The sequence below is a fragment of the Stegodyphus dumicola genome, chromosome 3 (genome assembly GCF_044657685.1).
Source record: "Stegodyphus dumicola isolate Sdum_Otavi_A_Nest chromosome 3, ASM4465768v1".
Lineage (NCBI taxonomy): Eukaryota > Metazoa > Arthropoda > Arachnida > Araneae > Eresidae > Stegodyphus > Stegodyphus dumicola.
The window spans coordinates 79,995,628-80,008,132 of NC_140770.1; positions in this window are offsets into that span (position 1 = coordinate 79,995,628).

The following is a 12,505-nucleotide window of genomic DNA, read 5'->3' on the forward strand; positions in this document are numbered from 1 at the left end:
AGATACGAAGGAAATGAACGCTTCTAGTAGTATTGTTGAGGCTATTTCCTTTAAACATTCAAATAATTTTTATTGTATTATATATACACTACATTTTATTTTTAACTTTCTACGGCTTAGTGCTTTTTGCAACCCTTTTTCTTTTGTAAAATATATTCACAAGCGTAATTTTGCTTACGAACATATGAAAACGGGAAGCTAAGTGAATTACACTTGTAAATAATGCAAATAATTTCTTTCATTCTATGAAAACGTTTATACTTGATTAAATATCCAATACTAAAAAACTCGAGTAAAACTCCTAAAAATTCTGGTAGTAGAAGTTTCTCAGTGCGTGACATTTTACAACTTTATGCACGCCGTTGAAAAGAGTATTAGTACAAAATACCTAAAAAATCAAGTATCAGAATAAATCCTGTTGACTATCTGGGGAAAAATAATGAAAAGAACGATACAGCTATCCCAAATTTATCTGTTTATTGCACTATGGTATATAAAGCTCGAAAGAAGAAATCATACTATTTTAACTCACCTCTACGCGATCACCATTTATAGCTTAGGTTATATCTGTCTCATCAGAAGGGCTTTCTACAGAAAGTTTTTCAATTAAAAAATTCACTTGGTTTAATTAATGAACCAGAATTATTTGCTTCACTACAAAATCCAATAAATTTGAAATCTTTCTGGATTAATCTTGACCAGTGTCAGAAAGTAACCAGACGTAATACGGATTCCTCTATTTTGAGAGCCCTTGCTTTCGAAGTATTAAACATTTTTTACCCTGAGCCAGAGTGGCTTCGGATCTTTACTGATGGATCCCTTCTGTCTGATGGCCCTAATGCAGGTGCCGGAGTTTTCTCCGAAATTTTCTCTTTCTACATCCCTGTGAGCCGTGGTTCTGCGTTTGACGGTGAAATTGCTACGATTCGTACAGCTCTGTACCAGCTACCACGCCACTTGGAAAAATTCACAAGAGCTGTTATACGCAGTGATTCCCGAGCTGCTCTGTTGGATATCGTTTCAGATAAAAATCCCATATCACAGGACATATTGGATTGTGGACATTATCTACGAAACCTGGCTTGAAAAACTTGAAACTTGAGAAAACTATAGACCTCCAGTGTGTTCCTGCCCACTGTGGGATTTCAGGTTACGAGAAAGCTGACTTCTTGACAAAAAAGGGTGCTGTAATCAGGCAGAATGTTTCTCGTTCTTTGCCTTTCCATACTGTTAGGGATCTTACTAAAATATCTTTCAAAATACGTGCTCAAGAAGATCTCTATCATCGTGTTTCTCACAAGTCTTGGAAGAATGCTATCTTGAATTTGTGTAACGGCCCCTAGGCGTAGAGCGGTTGCTGAATTCTGCCTTGCCACCGGACATGACTGCCTACAATATTATCTTCATAGTAAAGTAATTCAAAATTGTTCCTTCTCCTATATGCACTATGTGCAGCTCTAGAGAGATGATGGATGCCGCACATCTAAACCCAGTGTCCTGCTCTGCGCAAGACCTTTCTCGCCGAGCGTTACTGGGAGGCAAGAGATATGTTAGATAAATGGTCTTTGTTGCAGCTGTTTTTTTTTTCATTGTGTTTATTATATGTTCTTTGTTCTTGTTGTAACTGTTCATAATCTGCCATTGGAAATAAAAAAAAATATCTATCTCATTCTACACCTTCGATAATATTATTGGCATGATCCAGGCCTATCATTTCTGTAATTCTGGCACGCATATATGAAGTGTTCCATCCATTCCACACTACTCTGAGATCAGAATCTTTTGAGTGTTTCTTTCGAGCTATGTAAACATCAGTGTAATAAATACATTACAAAACAAAATACATTGATTTCGGATTTGTGTGTCGGTTGTTTACATCACTGCTTTTCCGGACACCCTGTACTTTCCCTTATGATGAATACAACATGTTGTCCTTTCATACTAGTTGACCCTTTCCTTCTTCGGGATATTGTCCACTAGTTCTATGTAGGTCAACATAACCCTTTCAAATAAATCTATATCCTGAAATATTTTCTTGAATGTGGGAATTAAAAAAAATCAGCTTAGAGCTAAATCTGGAGAAGAAGATGGCGAAGAACTCTAAAGAGCGTGGCGAAGATATTGAATCCCGGAATTCAGTGTATTTTCTTAAATGAAATATTACATAGTCATGATACAATAGGATTCGTCATAATCCAATTTTTAATTGCCTAATTCTGTTTTTTTATAGTAGTAGGCAAATTGTTTGTGATATCTGTCACAGAAAATTACTGTTCTTTTGATATTCTATCATCACATTTTAATAGGCTTATTAATAAAAACAATACTAAACACACTATTTTCTTCTCAACAAAATACACAATATGACCTTGTTGGAAGTATATTTAGGCGTTTGGTTAATGGATCATACATGACAGAACGAAGATTCATCTTCAGTTATGATGTCAAAATTACTTTTGACAAATCGTCAAATCGCTAAATAATTTTTACTACGTTCTAACACGAACATGATATTGTTAGAGTTTCAGGAAATCGGGAATCTACTGACTGTGGAGCAAGACGGGTCTGAAGATTATTTTTAACGTCAGTGGATCCAATATTTAAAGTACTTTTGAAAGTAAAGAAATAATTGTGTAACTTATGCCTTAAATTTAAAGAATAAGTTACACAATTATTCCTTTTTTAACATCTGCTCCCCAGACATTGTTTTAATCAATTTCAGAAGTGGTCAGTTGATCACAGCTATTTTCATTTTGATTTTGATCATAGCTATCAAGTTTGAGTCCTCTTAAATTCATTGAGCCATTTGCAAATCGTGTCTTGGGAAGGAGAAGATTTCATAAGCATTCACTCAAATATTTAAAACACTTTCTGTTCATTTAATACATTTTTACAATCATTAAAAATCACGGTAGATAATTTTCTGAATAAAGCCCCACAGAATTCCGTAACTAGGCATCAACTAATGAAATGGTTTTCCCGTTAAATAACAGATAGTAGAAAATATTTTACACATGGCATTATCGAATGTCCTTCAGCATGAAACACAGTCATAACATACATACCCCTCCATTTTGCGAAAGGTTATGCCACGTGGTTAGTTTCAGTTGAAAGAAACCCCAAAAGGATTTTCACTTTTGCAAACCCCGAAACATGTTTGATATGTACAAAAATGATAAACGTCAAAATCAAGGGAATATATAGATTTAGAGCAGATTCCTTGGATGCCCTGTGCCGTTGTGAGTGGTTCTTTCATATACCTAAAGAGTCAAAAATAGATTTTAGGATTTATATAAAGAAAGCGCTTTTATTTTCAGGTTAAACTGCATATACCCTAAGTTGAGAGGTATACAAGTTTGATGATGACGCCAATATCACAAGGTCACCGTATTCTGCTCATGAAAATAACCGTCTCGTAAAAGAAATACACAGAAAATTTCGGGAATCTTTCCGTGCTTTCAGTCGTACCATTGAACAAGCAATTCTCAATTTAGCGAAAAAATTTAAAAAGGTGCATCTCTTCATAATAAGCCATCTTCAGCTGCATGTACTCCTGGAAACATTGTCAGTGCACGTAAGAATATGGTGAATAATACGTCAATATCAATGTTTCGATATTTTCAAGATTTATACGTCTCTCAAACCAGCCATTATAGAATTTGGCATGAATATTTGAATTCGCATGCCTATAAGATTTAGATAATACAGGAACTGAAGGAAAGAGATAATTTACGATGCAGAAATGTTGTAAGTTATATGTTAGAAAAGAAGGCAAGAAATCTCGAGGTTTCTCATCAAATTATCTTCAGCAATAAGGTCCATTTTGCTTTAAATGTCAACAAACAAATTTGTAGCATTTGAGGCGAGAAAAATTCTTGCATTATTCACTCAGAAGCACTTAACGCACAAAAATGTAAGGTTTGATGTAGTTTGTGACCTACAGGAATCATCGTTCCCTTTATATTTTAAAATGACGATGGCGATGCTGTTACAGCGAATGCCAGGCGTTACAGTATTATTGAATGTCCCTCCCTTTATTTTCAGAACTGGATTTCTTTAAAATTTCCCATGTTTGCAAACATTTCTGTCAATTAATTTAATGAATTCAATTTGAAAGCTTTTCTCTCTCCTCTCTTTAAGCAACTTCGTATAAAGATTTTCCATTTTTCTTCGTTTCCCAAATGAAATTATTTGTTTATATTTTTTATTCTATACAAAATAACAGCATGATATTTTCCGGAAACTCGCGTGTTACTAGTTATTTCTTCAATTTAGCATTTTTCACAATTATTTTTACCAATATTTGAAGATGAATGTAAGATATTACTCAGTCAATGTTTGGTAAAAAAATTAAATTGTTGGAGAAATTATTTACTTCTTAAACATCAATTGTTTGAAAAATAGTACAGGAGATATTTTTTTATTAGATACAATTCACATGAATGGCACTGCTAATGAGTTCAGAAAGAAATGAGTATAAAAATGAGAGTTTAAAATAAAATTGATTGAACAGATTTAAGCAATAAAATATAACGACGAAGGAATTAAAACTCCGCAAAAGACGTCACTAAGCTGTTCGAAATTCCACGAGGATTTTCGGAAGTTGACGCTTTTCAAATCACATTAACGCAGAGGCTCTAGAATTATGCTAAGTAAATATACAAACACATCCAAGACTAGCGACAGATATGATTTCCGAAAGAAGAACCTACCACCTCTGCATCTTTATTTGATTACGCTCAATTGATTTCTTACCCTTCTGGAGGAAGGAAATCCAAATCGAAAGTAATTTGAAAATTTAATGCGATATGATGAATACTAATAAATGAATTTGTCGCGAATAAAAAGAAAACTGGTTGCCTGATTAATGTATGATGAATAATTCAGAAGTTCCATGTCGGGTATGAAAATTTCAATATTTTAATGCTCTACTTTAAGTGAAATACTGTTATTCATAAAAAATATTGCGTTTGGAATTCTGATACGAAATTAATATGATAATAGTCTGATCCCAGAATACTGGAAATACTTTTTTAGTAAAGACATAAATATTCGTAGTAGCTATAACAGAAAATAAAAATTCGGCAGCAATGAAATTAAAAAGGCAAGTAAAATTCTAATCCAATGATAATGGAATTCTTTGAGCAGTTGTTCGTAATTCGCTGAATAATACGGAACATTTTGCGATAGCTGAATACATCGAAGTTAAAATGCCCATGTATCTTAGATTAAAATTGCGAAATAAATGTTTAGAGTATAAAATATACTAGGAAATCACTCAAAATGGAACGCTGATAGCTTCATTTAATATTTTATATCCTTTTTTCTTTGTACTTATTTTTACTTGTATTTTATAGAAGTAAAAGAAGTATAGTAATTGCGAAAAATTTCAGGTATATTTCAAACGAAATATGCATTTTGATGGTTTCCGAATCCATTTTGAGGATTGTTTTGCGTGACATCTCTACGTATGTGGAGCAAAAAACACTCTTTCTTACCAAATGTATTGTAAAATGGATTTAAAATAAATTCAAAAGGCAAGGTTTTCATGATGTCTGTACGTACATACTTACGTAACAACCTAGTTACTTACCTACTGAACCTAGTTAAAGATTTACGTACGTACACACTTACGTAATAACGTTTTTAGTCAAAACTTACAGAATAACTGAAAAACATTTTTAATTGCTCGCATTGTCTGCGGATATTCTTTGCGCGCGGTTTCTTTACATTTCGTAGTGGAATTATGTTGGTAGCGTAGCAACTCAAATACGTTACAGTATGTATGTATGCATGTATGTATCTCAAATAACTCGAAAATGCTTAGCCGTAGACCATTGAAATTTTGTATATGGGATTGCTATGAGATCTAATTGTGCATTTCCTTTTTCTATTGCACTTTGCAACACCAAACATCACACATACACACACTATATAACAGTATAACATAATCAAAAATGGAATCTATTGAATCTGTTTTGACTTTTTGGAACTGGTGCTTAAATAGCATAGCTGATTTGGAGTAAATGTTGACTTCATGTTGAAATTCCTAACTTTTAATCTGTTCTCTTTTGACCCTTCTGGAATTGGTACTTAAATTGCATAGCCGATTTGGAGTAAATGCTGACTTCGCATTAAAATTAATAATTTTTGGCTAAATTTGCACTATTAATAGGAATTATATGCATTTCATTAATTTGATTATTCATATATGTACATATGTAAGAAAAATAAAATAATTGGCAAAGTAAATTTCCTTTCTCAATTCTAAAAATAGTAACCTATCTCTGCACTGCGTCATTTCTAGATTAAGCCATGTCATATGACTCTTACATAATTCTGATGATGTAAATGGAACTAAAACCTAAGCAGCCAATAGTAATTTTACAGCAATATTAACTATCCAATCAAAATGTATTGAGAACCAAAACTAACCCAGTTTAAACTAAGATTTCATTCTCAACATAACGCTGTTGCTTTCTACTCTTTGGCCTAGCTGGACTGCAGTCTGTTTATTTCTTCTATCTTACTGCAAATTTATTAAAAATGTAAACTTTTTGGAATAGGCACAGTTGATGTGCCATCTTGATTGTGTCCAAAACATGTTTGCTGAAATAAAAAACAAACATTTAATCTGCCTTCGCCTCCAGTTTCCTATTCATTACGGATCAACACTTCTCCGCCATCAAAATTTCTGCTAGTCATTGCTTCTGAGTTTTAATCTATTACAAATATACATATAGTATTTACTTTCAAAAAACATGGTAAAGCGCGACTGTTGCATTCTTAAATGCTTTATTTTACTAATATGAAATAGAATGAATGAAAAGATGAATTAAGATGAAAGTGAATAGTACAGCTGGTAATCTCATGGTGAAAGGAAGTTCGATTATTATACCGGGATCATATAACGATGGCTAATACTCAGTCCTAAGAAATACATTCAAGGGCACGTCTTGCCCCCATAAGGCTACTTTGGACAAACATCTTGATGGACCTGCGGACCGTCTGTCCGCTTCCGTTCCATCTCAGATATCCGCTCGTCTGGAACGCTTCTCGTCTCCAGCACTTCCAACGGTCGTCTGTCTCGATTGCTCGGCACTGTGCTAAGCTGTGATGACGTCACCTCGCTAGGTATTCGCTAATTCAACATCGGTCGTCGATGATCTCCACGGGTCCAGCCATCTTGCGGGGCAAAGTCCACGATGTCTGTTGAGTGGACATCACCATCAACATGAGGTACCTGCAAAGAGAATAAAGAAAAAGATTATCAAGTCCTTAGATTTGAGCGGATACAATTATGAATCAGTTTGACCATGGCTTCTTATGATCAGCCGCAGTAGATGTCAAATTCGGTCCTTCATGGCATCCTACGTTTTCGACTTCAAATCTATCATTTGATTTAACAGCTATGATTTTATATGGTCCATGAAACTTAAGTCGTAGTTTCAAAACAGTCCCATACTGAGTTCTCTGAATGGCTACCAAGTCGCCAGTCTTGTACAGTTTCGGTCTCTTCCGTCTTTTGTTAAACTGCTTGCGATTCTCTTCTTGTAACTTCAAAATGTTGTTTTCCGCATCTTCTCTCATTTCATCACGTTTTTGCATCAACTGCTTTAGATACTCTTCATTTAATATCTCACTAATCCTTATGTGAGGATGCCTATGAGAAGCTCAAACGGTGAATACTTTGTACTTCTCGTAGTTGTACTGTTGATTATTCTCTGGATATCTGGAACATATTTAAACCATTTCATTGACTCCTCATGTGATAATTTCGACAAAACAGGAATCAATATTCTATGAATTCGCTGTCCGTTACCTCTTGGAATACCAGTAGTAATTTTAACATGTTCTATGCCTTCTTCCGTACAATAAGCTGAAAATTCTTTCGATGTAAAGGCACTACCTCGATCAGAAATGATTCCGGCTGGATGCCCAAATACAGTCTGTTGTTGCTTCAATTTCGAAATAACTTCTTGCGTAGTTCGTGATTTTCACTGGATAGAACCAAGTAAATTTCGTAAAAGCGTCGACCACAGTTAAAATGTGTTGGTATCTCTTGTTCGTCGATGGAAGAGGTCCAATAAAGTCGACATGGTATGTACTCAAGGGAACGTTTTCTTTCGGTACAGAATGAAGAAATCCTTCTGCTTTTCCTTGCTTCTTGTTGTACAGTATACATTCTCTGCAGTTCGCAATTACTCTTTGAACTTTGCATTTCAGTTTAGGAATGTAGAATTCTTGCTCTACAGCATTAGCTGGTACGACTATAGCATCCATAGAAATAATTAATACATTTTCATTTAGCAAGTCGCGAAATACTGAATAAATATACCTTTGAAAAATAATTGCACTAATACATAAACCAAAATGAGCTTTAAGAAATTCATAAATACCGTTATGTGTTACGAACGCGGTGTATTTTGTGCTCTTTTCATCTATGTATACATGAAAAAAGCCATTTTTCAATTCTAGTGTCGTGAAGACATTTGATTGTTCAAAGCGATCAAGTATTTCTGGGATTAAAGGCAGTGGAAATTTGTCTTTAATAATCTTCTTATTTAATTTCCGATAATCTATGCATAATCGCTTGGAACCGTCCTGTTTGTTACACAAAACTATAGGCGTCGAATAATAGAATTGCTAGGCTTTATTATACCCTCGTTCAACCATTTTTTAATTTGCTCGTCAACAATTTTTTGTTCAGCAAAATACATTTATCTTCTATTCTGACGGACAGGAATTTCATCGCATAAATTTATTTGCATCTTGAAATCAGATTGCTTATTTTTCCGAGGTTGGTACGAATTAATTAATTTACACAGTCTTTCTTTATGCTCCACATTCGAAATATGCGATAAATCAGTCTCGTTGACAAAAATAGCATTCACCAGATGTGAAAAGTAATTAATTTCCGAGCTACTTCCGCTTTCGGGATTTTCGCTTACATTAACAGGGATGCCAGGCTATTGCGAAAGATCATAAACATTCTTCAATGACACAGCGATATTCAAATTTCCCATAACGGAACGAACGTTAGCATTTCGATATGACTCAGCAGTTATCATATTTACATTACTTTTATTCCGATGAGAAATTATTTGAAGGCCATTTTCGGTAAAGAAAAAGTTAAACTAATTCATTACTTCTAAAACTATTACAATTTGATTACATAATGACTTAACAACATAAAATTTCGTACGAAGTGAAAAAAACCATCAATCAAAATATCAGAAATAAAAAAGCCAATGGGATACTTTTGCTTTGCCTCGATACCGCTAAAATTTAAACTTGGAGAGCCAATTTGCTTATGTAACTCTACACTGCATATTGTAACATCTGAACCAGTGTCAACAAGACTATCAACTAAATGATTATTTATTTCTACTGTCTTCATAATTCTACTATCATCCGGAATACGCTGCGCTAAAACTGCTTGCTTCTCGAGGTTCTGGTTTTGAAAGTCAGTCGATTTATACCCAAACTTTTTGCATTTAAAACATTTTATCCCACACGATTTGTTTTCGCACTGAGACGATTTATGACCAAATTCCTTGCAACTAAACATTTCACTTTGTTTTACGTTAGATTGATTTCGGTTTGATAACGCAAGCTTACTTCTATCTTTAATTTGAGTGTCTACTTTCGGTTTCGAATTTTTAAACTTATCATTGTCCGATCTCATTCTAACATAAATTTTTAGCCTTTGTTTAAACTCATATTGTTTTGCTACCATATAGTATAGTTTTCCTCACCACCGAATCGGGAGTACCATTTATGACATATTTAATTAATGAAGCATCTTCAGTGTTACCTCACGAACACATTTCTTTCATTTTCAAAAAATACTCATCTAAAGATTCATTAGGCATTAATTCACGCTTACATAACATTTCATGCAATTCAGCTGAATTTAAAGCCTTACCAAATTCAAATTTCAAAAGCCTTTTTTAACTTACACCAGTCATTAACTTTAGGTTCTTTCTGAATAAATAGTTTCGCTTTACATTTTAATGATCTTTTAGCAAATACTAATTTATGCAAATCACTCAATTTCAAAGAATTTATGACATCTTCAAATTCATCAATCCATTTATCAACATTTTGATATGCATTACCAGAAAAAGGATTAACAAAACTTTCAATATCCGAAAAACTGAGATGAGGTTTAAAATGATCTTGAATATCCTTGAATCTTGAATATAAGCTGCATACTTTTAATTACTTGAGACTCATTAAAACCAGGATTGTCTCTTTGATTATCATCAAAAGCATTACTTCAGAAGTTTTGTTAACAGTTTCATCTTCTATATCACTATTTTCTTCATGCAAAATATTTTCAAATAATACAGATAAATGACACAGAAAAGAGACAATTCGGATTACTACTTCCGTTTTCGAACCCTCTGAATTTATGCATAGTACAACATTACAAACTTTAATTAACTCGTTCAAAGAAAGACAATTCTGCACTGTATCTATTTTCTTATTAAATTCTTCAGAATCTGGTTTAAATATAAAGCCAGAAAATTCACGTAATATTTTATGGTTTTTTCGGTCTCCATCAGTATTAAAAATAAGTTTATGCAAACTTTTGATTTCAGAAATTTTACTGTTCTTTAAAGCTGCTTCCAATTCTGGAATTCAAAGTCGCTGAACACTAATAGTTCGGTCCGAGGTTCGAATCCCACGAACGGGCTGGCTGCATGGGTGTTTTCCTGGTTTTCCCCATGTGTAACGTGTATACGAGCAAGTTTACCTTAGAAAGCCCTCCACGAAGGCATTCCTCCCCTTAGGAAGGTAGCCCTCGTGTGCTTTGCCATAACTCAACACACCAACACCAACACCAATTCTGGAATTTCTACTAACTTCATATTGGAAAAAAAGTTTTGTACTCACACGACAGAAAAGATTCTGACAGAAGAGACTCAACAGAAGTGACAGAAGGGACTCAATAGATTCTCGACAGAAGGGACTCACTCGACAGTTTGGATTACAAAGTGAAGACAATCCAAACACTTAAAAAGTAATCCAATAAATCCAACAACTTGTAAGAACAGTCCACTAAATTCACAGTCAGTCAATACGCAGTTCAGCACTCAAGAATACTATTCGCACATAGAAGTACATGCAATAATCAAGTAAACAAAAAGAAAGCAAAAAAGATATTGGTGTTTTTTTAAGAAATGGCATTAAAAATCGACTCTTTTCTATAATTAAATGTTTAAAATAATTAAACAGAAATACTGTTAGAGAACGCATATCTTCTTAGAAATCAGTTTTAACTGGATAATTTGCTATGTTTAAGAATTCTTAGCACACTTTTGCAGTTTTGAATCTCTCCATCCCCCACCAAAAAAAACAAAAAATGGTCTTCTATGAATTTTCTTCAAGAAAGTTAGATAGTTTTATAAATTTTTGAGCCGGCCTAATAAATTTAAATCTTTCTCACAAATTGAGATTAATGCAAATATTTTCTGAAAGGAATTATCCTGAATACGGCATTTCTTAAGCATTCATCTCAAAATATGCTTAATAGTTGCGAAAATAAAATGCGTTTGATAAATTTCTTCCTCTGTTTTATATTGTTTCTGTACTGTAAGCTCAGATTGATTTAAACATCAAAGCATTTTAATGCTATGATCTTGGTTTAAAAAAATGTTCTGCGTAGAAAAAGTGTTAACGGAAAATAATCACTTATTCTTTTTCAGGTTGAGGAATAATCGAAGGGCCTTCCAAATGAAATCTGAAACTTCTCTAGTTGATCATTAGCAATTTTCATCAATATGGATTCTCACTTAATCAAGCAGTGTACGTTATTAAAAATTAAATAGAATCTTAAAATACTATATAGTGCAAATAAGTTTAATTCCGTAACACAAAAGCAATACAAATAATTTATTATCTGATATTTGAATGAATAAATATTTTGTTATCAAAATTTTCAACTTAGTTTTAAAATAAAATTCCCTGCAGGCTGATGCTATCTGTTGCAGTTAAACATATGCAAGAAATTTAATTGCAGTTAAACATATGCAAGAAATTTAATTGCAGTTAAACATATGTAATATAGTTAAACATATGTTGCAGTTAAACATATGTAAGAAATTTAAGAAAACAAAACTCGGAAGAAGTTTCTTATGACAGCTGGATCCGTCGTCAAAAATTTACCTTTGCGCTGTAACAAGAATTACGCATGAAAATAAAATATATTATCTCAAATTGATCTAAATTTAATTTCCACAACATGGACACTACTTGTGGAATTTAAAAAATAATTTTGTAACTGGTGTTTAAGCATAGATACAGCAATGAAAGGAAAGTATGTGAAGAAGTTTAGAATCTAGATGCAGCTAAAGACTTTAATTAAAATCTCGTTTTGAAGAATGTAATGGAGCCGCAAGAAAACCAGGAGAATCACAAGGAAATTCTCGAACGCTGTATTAGAAAAGCATTAGAAACATTCCTCTTATTATTCCTCTTATTCATTATTTGCAGGGAG